Source organism: Pinus tabuliformis, chromosome 5_2 (genome assembly GCF_031772625.1).
Source record: "Pinus tabuliformis cultivar Carrire ecotype Pingquan chromosome 5_2, CPIR1, whole genome shotgun sequence".
NCBI classification, from domain to species: Eukaryota; Viridiplantae; Streptophyta; class Pinopsida; order Pinales; family Pinaceae; genus Pinus; species Pinus tabuliformis.
In genome coordinates, this window is record NC_142306.1 from 744,516,107 (window position 1) to 744,531,719 (window position 15,613).

Consider the following 15,613-nt stretch of genomic DNA (forward strand, 5'->3'; position numbering starts at 1 on the left):
TGCAAAGACCCAAACAAGAACCAACCTGTTGTGGTAATGCGGATTTCCAAAAACTTGTAAACAGGAAGGAGTGTTAAACTCCCAAGGACTCTCTGTCATCCACTGACAACTTTAGAGCTTCCACTAAGCTAACAAACCCCTCCAAAAGTCGCAGAGTTCCACTAAACTTCCACTAATCCAGACCCGATGGTAACACAAACCACAAATTAAAAAATTTGAAATCCACCCCTCAAAAGAAACGACGTCACTTATGCACCGTTGACCTATCCAAGAACCAATGGTCACAACAGCGCCCGACTTCGAAACATGCTCCTCGTCTGTCAACCATCGATCTCGCTTCACCACATCTAACGGCTCACACGTATTTCAGCCGGTTAACTTGCGCACTTCAAATCCGCCCGAAAAGTGGTTTCCTTCTCTTACCTCGTTGAAACGTGTCACTAAGTGAGCGGAATTAGAGCCAAATGGGAAATACCATTTACAGCTTTTTCTCCGCTCGAAATCCACTTGCGGGTTTCCCAACCCATTTCTACTACTCCGGACCCGACGGTAACTCAAACCAAAATTTTTAAAAGGTTGAAATCTGCCCTTCAAAAGAATTGTCGGCACTTCTACACCATTGATCTATTCAAGATCCAACAGTCACAACACTTCCCAACATCAAAACAAGCTCCTCGTCTGTCAATCGTTGATCTCGCTCCACCAGATCTAACGGCTCACACCTATTTCGGTCGGTTAACTTGCACACTCCAAATCCGCCCAAAAAGTGGTTTCCCTCTCTCATCTTGCTGTTACGTGTCACTGTGTGTATGGAATAGGAGCCAACGGGGAATTACCACTCACTGCCTTTCCTTCGCCCGAAATCCACTTCTGGGTTTCTACAACCCACTTCTTCTCGTTAACTGTCCAGTGACTCCCTCACCCAAACACCATAGATCTAATTCCACCGAGATCTATCAGTCCAAAATCAATCTCCACGCCACTGCGTCCTTGGTCTTCCTCCGCTGATCTCGACCATCCGCTCAAATCCATTGGAATACTGATGCCAATACAATCTGCAGATTGTTGCCAATCAACAAGCAAACAGTTTAAGCATCCATGTACTCCCGCCTGTCTCCTGAGCCTCATCGATCCAGCCTGTCAATCCAACCATCCCTATCTTTGGCAGCATGACAGAGACAATTCTCTAACAGTTTTTCTGGGGGTATCAACTCCCAAACGTGCCAAGTGTCCCTTTCCTTACTAATCACTCCTTCATTCGCTAGACAATCAGCTAACATATTAGCTTTTCTTTTCACATGGACAAAGTGTACAGTTTTTAAGGTTTGCAGGTGGGTATAAATACGGAGAAAGACCTGTGATAGCCTCCAATGTTTCGACACTTTATCCAGTGTCGTACCATTGCATATTTTCTTGGCCGCTCTAATAATCAATTCTGAATCTGCTTCAATGATGACATTGTGTGAATTTGAGTCCACCAAGATTTCCAGGCATTGCTCTAAGGCCATGAGTTCCGCCATGTTATTAGTGGCCTTCCCCAAGTGGCCATGAAAGATCTCCTTTATTCGTCCCTGTTCATCTCTTATAACACCCCCAAAACTAGCTAACCCTGGGTTGCCCTTAGACACTCCATCTATATTGACTTTTAGGAAACCATGTGGAGGAGGCTTCCAAATATTTATATTTGCATTTATTTGGCTCACACCCTTAATTATGCCCTGTGGGCCTATAGACTGGAGACCCAAATGTAGTAGTATACACACATCTTGGGGCAGAGGAGGGTCCTTGGGAAGTTTCCACAACAAGCTTCTGACTGTGTCTTTGAGCTACCTTAAAATTTGATCAATTATGTGTTGGGGCTTGCTTGCTTTGTTCTTGAAGATCCTACTATTACGTTCTTTCCAAACATCCCAGATAACAAAGCCTGGAACCAGAGTCCAGGCTTTATTGATGATTTCATTCCCTAAGAAGTTTTTCCTCCAATTCTTCAAAGTGTTGGAGATACTGAGTCTATCCCTATCAGTGTGCCTGAAGATTGAAGCCACCCATTCCCACATGGTAGAGGTGAAAGGGAAGAGGTTGAGAAGGTGATCCATCGTCTCCTCTTGTAAGCCACATAGGTAACATTTCGATGGGTCAGTGAAGCCTTTTTTCAGGAGATTCTCCCAATTTAAAATTTTCCTTTGATAAACTAGCTAAATGAATAACTTTATTTTCATCCAATGGGGGCTTTGCCAAAGATTCTTCCATACTTGGTCAGGGTTTTGGTAGTTAAACCATGTTATTACCTGTTTAGCTTCTTTGAGGTTGAAGTTTCCTTCGGTGTTCCTTCCCCATCTTAGTTGGTCAGGCAAGGAGGATACCAAAATCCTCCTATGTTCTAGCTCCTAAGCAAGAGAGTCTGCCTGGGCCTTCAGAGGGCTCTCTTCACTATGGCCTAGATCCTTCCAAATTCTCCATTTTCCATTGTTCCTTACCTAGTCCCAGAAGTCATTTACCATGAGTAGACCTTTGTTATCGGTATCATGCTTGAGAGCTGCTAATTCATCCTTGGGTTCTTGTTGCCAATTATCCTCCCAAAACCAAGCCAGGCTCCCATCTCGGATCTCCCAAAAACTATGCTGCTGAACAATACCTTTATTTTCCCAGGCAAGGTTCCAAATGTGGGAGCCCTTAATATGCCTTGACATTCAAATGTGATCCTTCTCCTGCCAATTCTTGGCATATTTTTGTTTCCAAAGCTTGGCCCAAGGGGTTTCCGATTCCTTGATCCACCTCCACCAGAGTTTAGCTCCCAAAACTCTGCTGAGGGTTTCAGGGTCATGAAGCCCCAAACCACCATGGCTCTTGGGTTTGCAGATCTTGTCCCAGGCCACTAGAGCCCATTTCTTTTTCTCTTCTCCTCTGCCCCATAGAAAATCCCTTTGTATGCTCCTGATCTGTTGCTGAACTCCTTTAGGAGCAGGAAGAGCTGAGAACATGAAAATGGGAATTGCCTGCAAGACAGCCTATGTGAGCACAAGGCGCCCCGCCAAATTTAAAGACCTGCATGTCCATTTTCTGATCTTGTCCTAAAGTTTATTTATTATTGGCTCCCATACTCCCTTGCTTAGAGGCTTATCTGTGAGAGGTATGCCCAAATACTTGGAAGGTAACCAGTCCCTTTGAAACCCAAGAATCCTAGTGATGTTTCTCTGAATAGCAATGTCAATGTTAAAGAAAAAAACTTTTGATTTGTTGAGACTTACCTCTGTGCCAGCTGCCATAGCAAAGTCATTTAATATTTGTTTGATCGCTCTGGCTTCCTTGACTGTGGGTATGCCCTGCAACATTGTGTCATCCACAAATTGTTGATGAGTATTTGCCTCTCCATCCAAGGTGAGTTTGATACCTTGGATTCTTCCTTCAGCATTTTCCATTTTAATCGCTCTGCCTAGCCCTTCCATCATGAGAACAAAGAGGAAGGGTGAGAGCGGATCCCCTTGTCTGAGACCTCTGGAGGGTGTGAAAGTTCTTGAAGGAGTGCCATTGAGCAGGATGGAAAAACTGGTCGTGGTAACTAGTGCCATAACCCATCTTATCCAGTTTTGGTCGAAGCCATATGCTCTAAGAACTGCCCTTATATAAGACCAACTTAGCTTGTCGTAGGCTTTCGCTAGGTCCAGCTGAATGATCATACCAACTTGTTTGTTGCTTTTGAGAGAGTGTACCACCTCGTGAGCTTGGATGATGTTATTGAGGCTTTTTCTTCCTTCCACATTGCCCGTTTTCTCCTCTGAGATGAGAGCTGGTAAGAGGGGCTAGAGTCTATTGGCGATCACCTTGGAAATAATTTTGTACACCTCATTACATAAATCTATGGGTCTGAAGCCATCCGGAGTCATTGCTTTTTCCTGTTTTGGGATTAAAGCAATGAAGGAAGCATTAAGAGCTTTCAAAACCTTTTTGGATCTTCTTGAGTCTTCCACCACCTCAAGGATATCCTGTTTGACTGTTTTCTAGCAGGCTTTGAAGAAGCCTACATTGAATCCATCCGAGTCTGGAGCTTTTCCATTTTGCATTTCATTAATCACTTCACTGACCTCCTCTTTCGACATTGGCCTGTTAAGATTGTGGTTGTCCTCTCTGGTAACCAGCTGAGGGATGTACTGAGTGAAATTGTTGATGAACCTGGATCTCTCCACCAGAGGCTCCTCTGCTATACTAAGGAAGTGTTGAACAAGGACAGATTCCATATCTTTGTGAGAGACGAGTTCTATCCCTTGAGAATCTTTGAGCTTTGTGATTTTGTTGTGTGCCCTATGATCCATGGTGGATTTATGAAAGAACTTCATGTTTCTTTCTCCCTCTCTAATCCACTACACCCTTGATTTATGTCTCCGGAAAATTTCCTCTTTCCTGCACCGGTCTTCCCATTCTTCCTGCAGAGAGTTAGCTAGATTTTTCTGCTCCTCGGTAAAACCATCTGTGATGTTGATTTGATTGATCTCTTGGAGTTTCTACTCAGCTTCTCTTTTGGCTTTGAATATATTGCCAAATTCCTTTTTGTTCTAATCTTTAAGCCTGGATTTGATATGTTTAAGTTTATGTTGGAGCAGGAACATTCTAGTGCCTTGAATGTTTAGATCCTCTCTCCACCATTTTTCAATATTGCTGGTGAATTCAGGGTGAGAGAGCTAGGCATTTTCAAATCTGAAGGGTCTGTTTCTTGGTGTACCCATAAAAGTGGCTTCTAGTTATACATGCCAATGGTTTGAACCTCCAAAGGGAAGAATAGAAGCTGACATGGCAGGGCCTGAAAGAAAGAGGTCCTCTGAAATAATAAATCTATTGAGTTTAGAGGCGACTTGTGAAGCCCCTCCCCTCTTGTTGTTCCAGGTGAAGGTCCCATTGATTGTTTCAGTGTCCACTAACCCCATGTTCCTTATGAAGTTCTGGAAGGCCATGGAGTCTCTGCCTAGCTGTCTGATACCGCCCTTTTTCTCTATAAGAGATCTTATCATATTGAAATCTCCTGCAACGATCCAGGGCATACTAGGGTGTCTTGCTCTTAGTTCCTCAAGGGAGGTGAGAAGCCTGGTTTTATCTTCTAGCTTTTGAGGTCCATAGACATTTGTGATCATGTATATCTTCTGATCACCTAAAGGTTGACATACCAAAGAAAGATAGTTCATGTACGCTTTAGCATCCAAGATTCCAAATTTTCTAGGGATCCCAGAGCGTAAGAATCTCCCTCGCTGAGTTATTTGCTTTAACCTCTAAATACTTATACTTGATTAGCCATTTATTATGAATTTCTCTAATATTATCCATCGAACATTTTGTCTCCTGAATAAAAATCATATCTGGTTTTCTTCTTTTATTCTATTACTGAGATTTATTTGTTTCCTTCTATTTACTATGGCTCTAATATTCCAGGTTGTGAGCTTCATTAAAAAAGGTTTGTAACGGAATAACTGGTAAGATCTTTCATCTTACCTGAGTTGATCAAGAGTTTCCCACATTTGTTTAGCAACTCCTTCTGTCTTTTTCTTCCTCTTTTCCTACCTGGGTTCTTTGGAGATTGTGCTTGTATCTCCTCCATCATTTTGACCCCTCTATGCTCCTGGCTTTCATGATTTCTTTTGACTCCAGAGCCCTTCAGTTGTGATCTCCATAGGAAGAGCTGTTGAACCCTATCATATTCCTCTTTTGGCAGGGAGTCCACTCCTTTGGTCATCCCTTGTTCCAGAAATTTCTCTAGATCTAGATTTTCCCTTTCTAGAATCTCCTGCAGTTCATGGTCCTCCGTTCCTGCCTCACTTGGAGTCATCTCATGGTCCCTACTTATCTCCATAATGCTTGGCAGATCCTCCTTTTGCTGGCTGTTTTCTATGATATCTTCCATGCTAACATCCCTTTCCTTCTCAGTGATAATGTTCTTCGTTTCCTGGTTTGTTTCTTTATTTCCATCTTCTTCTTCTAGGATCTTAAAGCTATTGTGGCTTGACTGTCTTTCCTCATTGATCTTTTTTTGTGGCTGCTTCCCACCTTTCCCTTTGCCCCCAACCCTAGTGAAACCCTCGGGATTTTTATCCGCCATTGTTTTCACATTTCTCTCCATATTGTTTGTTGGGCAGTCTCTATATAGATGCCCATGTTCATGGCATTTGCGACACCTAAATGGGATGTGCTCATAGTCCACCACCTGCACCCATTCTTCATCATATACTTCTAAAATTATCACGTCCGGAAGTGCTCTAGATAAGTCCATTTCCACACATATCCGGGCGAAAGAGGTGTATTTTCCTTTCAGAGTCGCATCTGAGATCTTTAGGAAATGCCCTAGTTTTTGGCCTATTGTTTTCAGAGATTCCGATAGCCAATAATCTAAAGAAAGGGAGTATAATCTAATCCATACCAGTACCAATGTGAATGTTTTGCGTTCTGGGACAAAGTTCATCATCCATGGCTACATGTAGAGGCCTGCAGCCACGTAGAAGTATGGTCCTCCTTTGAACACTCTATCTTTATCCTCTAGGCTTGTGAACACTACTATGAAGAAGCCCTTAGATCCCAGATGAAGGTTTATTTCTCCCTTTGGTTTCCAGTGGCTCCTTATCCATATGTGCAATGCCCTCTCCGTCGGCCATAACCCCATGAATTTGCATATAACCGCATATTCCGCCATATGATCCCTATGCGCTTGTAGCGTTGGGTCGCTTAAGATGACCCAGGGAATGATGTTCGACTTGGGTTTGCATACCCCAGTTGTCCTTATAGAAGTGGTTTTTTGACTGCTACCCCCTTTCTCCTTCTCCTTACTAGCTTCCTACTGATCCCCTTCCTGTTCATGAGGTCTATTTCTTCCCAATATTTCCGTGTTACTTGCCTCTGTTGTCTTCTCCAGAGGTTTCTTGAAACGTTGCTTTCCAGCGTCCTTGCTTCTATCCGTGACTGCTTGACTGTAGGAGGGAGCAACACTCCCCCCTGCGCCTCCCGCCATGGTACCCAACGTCAAACCCTAATGCCAACCCTAGATCAAGTTGCAAAGCCTCCCCGGAAAAAAAAAGCCCTTCACTCCCCTCTAAACTGACATGCATGAGTTATTTATGAGTGAATCCTCAATTAACTGGTGGAGCAATGAAGCTGCACTAGCGCTTGTCCCCACTACTAGACCTTCTACTAGTTCCTCCAACAGCGAGAACTAGTTTAACTGACTATAACTCAATTAGACTGAGTTGATTAATTATAACTCAAACAAACTCAACCTAGGCCCCTAAAATTTAGGGATCGCTCTACATGACTCTAGACAGACTTCCAACTCAAATTTCCTAAACCAACTATGTCAAATTAACTTAGTTAGCTATTACAAGTTGCTATGAGAATAGAATTTTGATTAAATTCCTAGTTTAATTCAAAGACAAATTAAATTAGAATTTCTTGTTGCTATTTTTAACACTAATGGTCAAAAATATCAAAGGGAAATGATGTGACAATATTTTATTAACTCATCTATTTCACATTTCATGAAAGGTAAATCTAATTAATATTTCAAAATTCAAATGGAAGAAAATTTTTGGCCCGAAAATAAAATTTCAAATTTCAAATACCAATTTCCCTCCTATTTGCACGAGTCGACCTCATGCATCTTGGCTCCAAAATTTGAAACTTAAAATTGTATTTGAGTTGGCTCTAGGCAAATCAGGTCGTTTCGAACCCTCCTAGAACCTTCCACAACGAATATAAAAGGGGCACCCATCCCTCTTTAAAATGCAAGCTTTAACGTTGATCCTTTTTAGAAGTCGTTCTTTAACCTGGAGCAGTCACGCAAGATAGAAACATGGCTAATTTTATTTGGATATTCGTTTGTTCTGTGATATTATTTGATTTGTTTTTTCATTGGGCACAAAATGGTGGTTCAACCTTCCCATTATGATTTGCAAAGATCTGAAATAATTCTAGGTTTGTTCTATGGCCAATATGAGAGTCACCTATTCAGCTCAGTCTGTAGTCTTATTCGTTGATTGAACCATTTTGATGCAGGTTCCAGGCTTCTCTTGTGGCATATTCTTGGGCATTGATTTTTTTCCACCTAATTCGCACCAAATATAAGGACAGTATGTGAGCGTTCAATGCATATCTAAGATATATGACAGTGGACTAATATTAATATGCTTGTGGCCTTGCATAGAAAGAAGGGAACTCTCTCACATTTAGCAATCAAGCATGGAACAAGATTATATGAGCGAAGTCTAGAACTATATTTGAACATTTACTGAAACCTTAGAGTGAGTTCTTGTTGTATACTTTTGAATATTTTGTGGTTGTCTCAAATATCCAATACATCTAAGACTGTTGAGTATTGCCTCTAAACTCAAATCAATACAATCTTAAATACCTATGCTTGAGTCCACCAATATATATGATTTGAGAAAATTAATTATTTTATCATTTTCTAAGGTTTCTATGAAGGATTACATGGATTATTATTACTCAATTAAGGATCAATCTATCCAAAAAAATGAATCCTGAATTCCAATTTTTCTCTTACGCTAGTTTTGTGGCTCTATGATAAGAATTTGGTGTTGAAATAGCCCAATCATGTGATATTTTATCAACGTTGGAACATACGTAACAAATGAAATTTTTGATTGGTCAATTGAAGTTGTGATACATCATAGATCTGAAGTTAATACTTGCACGGTTCAAGAATTTATTAACCATCCTTATTGATACACCATGATATTCCTATGGGTCACTTGCCTGAAAAGATAGCATATGAAGTGGTGTTTTGAAAACTATTTTATGAAAACTCTTATCTGAATAACGTTAAATCTCAGCTCTGTAGTTTGATTTTATTTGGTCCAATGTCAATTATATGTTTAAGAGAGAGAAGGACTAATAGACAGTCAAATAACTCCTGCACCTTGATATAGACCCAATGCCTTTTGAAGAACTGCAAAATTTCATTGTATCTCTGAAACATTCTAGAATCTAGCATACCTATGAAATTCTTTGAAGCATTGCATTGTGTGCACAAAACTATGATGAATAAGAGTGAATGTTGACGGTGCTTCGGACATAAACCTTTGATAAGATAGTAAACTTGGCATATCAAAAATAGTGCAATTTGATATATGGAGCATATGGAAATGATTAGTATTATATGTTGGTTGTGGTTTATATGATTGAAGTATGACAGTGAGAAAAGACAACAAAGGTTGGCAGTGATATGTGCTTGCTTGATAGTAATGTCATGTATGCCAGTAACTTTGATATAGTAGTGAATGAACTTTGTATATCAATAATCTTTTACATGACAGTGAGCTTGCAACAGTGTAATCTATATGACAGTGATCATGTTGGATAACAGTGCAACTCGGAAGTATGACTATGACCTTGTTGCATAACAGTGACTTTGATGACACTTTGATATTTGACACTGATTTCATTGATAGTGACTTGAATGTATATGGAAAGTAACTTTGATGTATGTTGTGGTGCTCATATGACAGTGACAGTGGCCGTCATATGACAATGGAAATGACCTTGTTGACAGTAATTTCATGGGAAGACAATGATATAACATTAACTCTTGTTGATAGTAACTCTTGATGCATCGCATAATGACTCTCTTGTTAATATGGTAGAGAATCTTGATAGCAATGCTTGAGATAATATTTATGACAGCAATGAGATATGAAAACTGTTTCATGTTGTCAGAGATCAAAAGTTACATTGTTTGAGCAGGACTTTTTCTATAGGTTGAGATGCTGATGATGTATAGAGAAGACATAATTGTTGAGGTTATCCAGCTAGGGTTTGGTTCAGAAGTAGAGTTGATAGATGTTAGGTTTTGATGTACAGATTAAACATAGGTATAATTTCTTATGACATTTGATATTGAAAGCTATGGTTTGATTGTTTGAACTCAAGAAGTTGTTGTTGATGTTGACGACTTTATGCCAGTGTTACACACTGATAAAAGCCAATAAATCATTTTGATGTTATTTGTTTAATGAGAATAGAGGGATCCAGACTGAAAATATATGAAATGTCGTCCTTCGTGGTGAGCCTAAAGGTTGGAGCCTTCAAAGTAAGTGGCATCTTGTTGAGCAGGGTGGCAGGGTGGTGCTCAGGCAAGTTGGAGCTTGTGCAGGGCATTGGAGCATCCATCCAGTGGTAGTTGTTGAATCAAGATATTGGAGCATCCTTCAGGTCAGACCCTGTAAACCTGTACGTTGGAGTGTCTTTTCAGTTGCAGCCTCCCTTAGTTGTAGCTGAAAATTATGGAAGTTGGAGCTTTTTATTGATGTATTTATTGAAGATAAATATTAAAAAGTGTTTGGTGGTTTTTCTACTAGAAGGGTTTCCACCTAAAATCATTGGTGTCTACTGTTGTGATTATGTCCATTGTTTAATGATGTTAATTATTGTTTATTTTTAGCTAATGCTAATAATGTTTAATTCTTTGAAAATTTAAAAATACTAATTGAAGTAAGAAATATCGATTCACCCCCCTCTTAGTATTTCCAATACAGATGTTGTGAAATCGGCGTGCTATGGAATTGCCAAGATTTAGGCCTATCCAGTGACACTGTAGCCACTCAAGAACAAGATTTGGTTGCATGAGGCACCATCTAGTTGAGTTGTGGGCCATCATTAGTACAATCCTCCCATCTAAAACCATTCTCCCATATAATTTTCTATTTAATAAACTTAGGCCATTTAGGATAAGGTAAGGAGCTTACTTCTTGTGTATACTACATGGAGTGCCTTGCAATCTTACTAACCCTAGTTTGACAAAATAAATGCATAGTGTATCTTGAAACCCCTAATTGAAATGAGAAACATATAGATACATTGCCAAACATTACTTTTGATACTCTTGTGAAGAAGTTTGCAGGATGGGAGAAAGATTTTGGGAAGAGGAAGACAACTTCTTAGTCCCCTAAAGAAGAAATGTGCCTTGCATAGAAAGAGAAGAATCAATCACAAGATTCTTTTAAAGGAAGAGGCAGTAGAAGAGGGCATGGAAGGAAGAATCACAAAGACAGGGAGAGTAAACACCTTCAAGGAGAAAGGTCTTATCTCCACTACATTAGCTATGATAGAGATAGACATGATGCATCCACATGTGGAATCCCTTGGGAAAGAATCAAGAAAGAAGACAAAGATAAAACAATAGATCTAGCAAAAGCTAAATCACTTGAATCTACTCCTCACATTGTTTCCCAGTGCAATATTGGAGTAAATGAAGATTTGTTTGATACTTCATTTGCTTCTTGGAAATATGCATGGCTACTTGACACAAGTGCAACTTGCCATATGACCTTTCAAAAATACTTCTTTGAAAAGCTTAGTGAAATTGTCGATAGAGCAATATACTTTATAAGCAAGTTAAGTCACAAGCCATCAAAACTTGGCACCATCAAGCTTGAATTGACTAGAGTTCTTGAATTTCTTTTGCATGATGTACTCTACATTCTAGAATTGTGGAAAAACCTACTATCCCTTATTCACATTCGGTAGTGAGGACACTCCATTCATATGTTTGATGGAAAAATAGAGGTAAAAATTGCATTAGACAACACAATTTTCATTAATGGAATAGAGGAAAGATTGTTGAAGCTCCAAGGAACATTTGTTCATGCACAAAACTCTACATGCCTTTCTCAATACAATGAAGGTACATTGCATCCAGTATTCTATGCCATGTAATATTTGGACACTATAATTATAAAATTATGGGTTTGTTGAAAAGGAATGGTGTTCTGGTTTGCCAACTATTCCAAGACATTGAACAATGTGATGCTTGTATCCTAGGAAAAAATAGCAAACAACAATTTCATGATTCTTCTTTCAAGGCATGTAGAAAGCTTGCATTGATTTATTCAGATTTGGGTGGCCCTGTGCCTATTCCTTCTACAAATGGAAATAGATATATGATGACTTTTTTTGATGACTACTCCGAGATGTGTTAGGTATACTTGTTGAAAAATAAATCAAAAGCTTTTGACACTTTCAAAAAGTTTCATGCATGGATTGAAAATAATGAATAATCACATATTGGCTTCCTTTGTATTGATAATGGAAAAGAATATACTTTTAATGAATTTGAAAAATATCTTGGAAAACATGGGATTCAACATCAAACAATTATTCCATACAATTCTCAACAAAATGGTGTAGTTGAAAGAATGAATAGGAATACCTTAAATATGGTTTGCTCAACGATGTTTTTCAAAAATGTAAAGTTGATGTTATTGGTTAATGCTATGTGATCTTTAATTATTGAAATTTATGAAAGACTGATTCACCACTCCTCAGCATTTCCAACACCTTCAAATCAAGAAAACCTTTTGAGTGATGTGATTGAGAGGATTAGAAAGTTAAATCTTGATGCAACCCCATCTCAATCAACAAAGCAACCTATACCATCTCAAAAAGGTCACCCAAAATGGCTCACCAAAACACTTGAAAGTGTTGATCCTAATGAGGTTGGAAATACAGGAACTAGGAGTTCCACCAAACAAAATGGAGGTGATGTGGATGAATTTAATTCAGTGAATGATATGGATGTTTTATATAATTTTGAATTGAATTTGTCTACTAGTTTTGAACCAAAGTCCTTTAAAGAATCTATTTCTTGTGATGAATGGAAAGAAGTAATGTAGGAGTATAATGCTCTCATAAATAATGGAACATGGAAGCTGGTGGACACTCCATTTGGAACCAAACCAATTGGTTATGAGTGGGTCTACAAGAACAAGTATAAATCAGATGGATCACTTGACAAGCATAAAGCAAGGCTCGTGGCAAAAGGATTTGCTCCTAAAGAAGGTTTCGATTATGAAAATGTCTTTGCCCCTATACCAAAATTGGCCACCAACGGGACTCTCCTTGCCTTAGTAGCTCATAATGGATGGAAATTCCATCAAATGGATGTGAAGACTACTTTCTTGAATGGAGACTTGAAAGAAAAAGTCTTCATTTCTTAAATTTCAAACACTTTAATCTTGATGATGCAACTCTATTTGTCAAGAAAGTTGACAAAATTGTTGTTTATCTTGTGGTATATGTAGATGATCTGTTAATAATAGGGAATAATGAAAACTATATTGCATCTAAGAAAGAGTCGAAGAAAGGATTTGAGATGACAAACTTGGGACACCTTCAAACAAAGTTACCAACAAAATGAGAACTATGACCTCAAAACAAGAACTCTAGCCACGAAAACTCCAAAAGCATGAAAAGAGAGCTTGAAAACAAAAAGGTTGATACTAGAACAACAATTTTTTTGAAGGTAAATTTTCAACATTTTTTAAAAAATGGCAGTAAAAACCAATTTTTTTTGTGCAAAAAACACCTCGAAAACAAAAAAGTGTTGATGTTGGAGCAACATTTTTTAGCAATGGTGTTAAAGGTAAAATATAATGACTCCAAAATCCTTAAAATTTCAACAATTTTCAAGCATGACATTATATATAAAACATCATGTCTATAAAAAGCCATAAAATTCCAACAATTTTCAACCATGGTGTTGAAAATAAATATCAGGACTCGAAAAACCTTAAAATTATGACATTTTTCGACCATGGTGTCAAAGGTAAAATATCATGATTCCAAAAAACCTTAAATTAAAAAAAAAAAAAAAAAAAAAAAAAAAAAAACAATTATTGAATTAAAACCAAATATTATGATTAAAAAAATCCTAAAAAATGAATACGTAAATCAAAGAGTCATTATACCAATAGTAAAAAAAATTAAACGCTAAAAATATAGCTCTTTAAGTATCTTAACCTAAGACAACGTGACGCATTGCAAGCAAAATTTAAAAATCAACCATCAAATTGACATGCAGTGGGGGTGGACTTGACCCATTGCAATGAAATTTTAAAAATCAACTATGAATCGACACATAGTGGGGACGGACTTGATCCATTGTAACTAAAACTTAAAAACCAATTAACAAGTTAGCACATAGTGAGATCAATCTGTTAATGTTAAAAAATAAATAAAAAAACAAAATGTACAATTTTTTTTAATTTCAAAAAATAGATAAATAATTAAAAACGAAAACCAAACCAAACAAAAAAAATGAAAATAAAATAAAGATTAAAAACAAAAAAATAATAATAATAACAAAAAAACAAAAGAAAAAAAACAAGTATAGAATATTCAAAAAATGACTCATAGGAAAAAAAAATCAGACATTAAGAAAAAACAAATTAAAAAAAGAGAGAGAGAGATTGAAAATTATAAACTAAAACAAAAAACAAATCCCCGCTTGGGGTGGAAATCGAACATCTGGAGCCCCCAAGTCAGGGTGTTAATGTGCATCTAACGCGTCATTAATGTATGGGCGGCAAGTAATGAAATCCCAATGTTGTGTTGGGAAGGCGAACGTTCTTGAGATTAATTGGTGTATAAGTGAATCGGGATGGTCGTTGCAAGCCATTTGTCTAGGGTGGGAGATGAAGGAGCGGAGCATTTATAGAACTGCAATTTCAGAGGAGAAGAGAGGCAATGTTGTTTGGCTTTCCATTTTCTCTTGGTAGGTGTTGGCGAACAATTGCGCTAGAAAGAAGAATGGTGTTGTGTGGAACTCCAAGTCTGAGCAACATGTGACCTGGGATCCTGACTCACATTCTCCTTTGGTGAATGTAGCATTGGTGGGAAGGTTTGACAGAAGGGTCATTGGTGGCTTTAGGACTTCGTTCAATTGGAGCTTTTAGGAAGTAACCCCCCCCCCAGTTTTGTCTACTTACCTTGTCTTTTTATGTTGATGCTCAATTATAGTGGTATTTGTTTTGTTGGGGGAGTGAGGATAGTTGGGTGGAGGCCGTAGGGAATTGTGTGCCTTGCCGGAGGACGTGGGGGTCCTCTCACTGTGGTTGGTTTTATTCCTGGGAGAGTTGGGTGTTGTTTTCAAGTTTTTTGTATGTTTCTAGGAGGCAAGAATTATTCTATTATCTAACTGGTGTTTGGAAATGTAATGTGCTAGTTGGTGGGGGATGTGGTTTGGTCTAGAGGTTTATTCCTTTCATTCAGGACGTTGTGTGTTGGGTAAGTTTGTTGCAAGAGATTATTAATGTCATAACTCGTTCACGTCGCAAATTCAACAGTGAGAGTGGTGGCGGATGGCTTGTTCGGGAGGTTTGTAGAATTGGTCAATGTAGTCTGCGGCCACTAGTGAAGTGTTCTTTGTTGTTGTTACAAATGGGTGATATAGCATACTTTATGTAGTCAATTCTTAACATTTACCATAGGGATATCAGAGAACACCTTGGGATCTTGTGATGCTTAGGCAAAGAGGGAGGCCCAAACAGGGGGTGGGCTGCCGTGGGCAGGGAGTTGCTCGCCCGGAAACTCAACTTGATGAGGAGGAAGGTATGGTTCAATGGAATGATCCTCGCTAAGGCATGTGAACCTTCCATTGCCCTTTGACTCTTTCGAGGCCTAAATCCGAGTAGTGACAGTGACAATGGAGCAACAAGTAAGAGACAGGCAGCATGATCATAATGAGGTAATGAGTTTCTTGTAGGACATACAATACAATCAATGGCACATCTTGGACAGGCAAATCTACCTTTGTAGAGGTTAAAAGCGACTTCAGGAGCAGATGGAT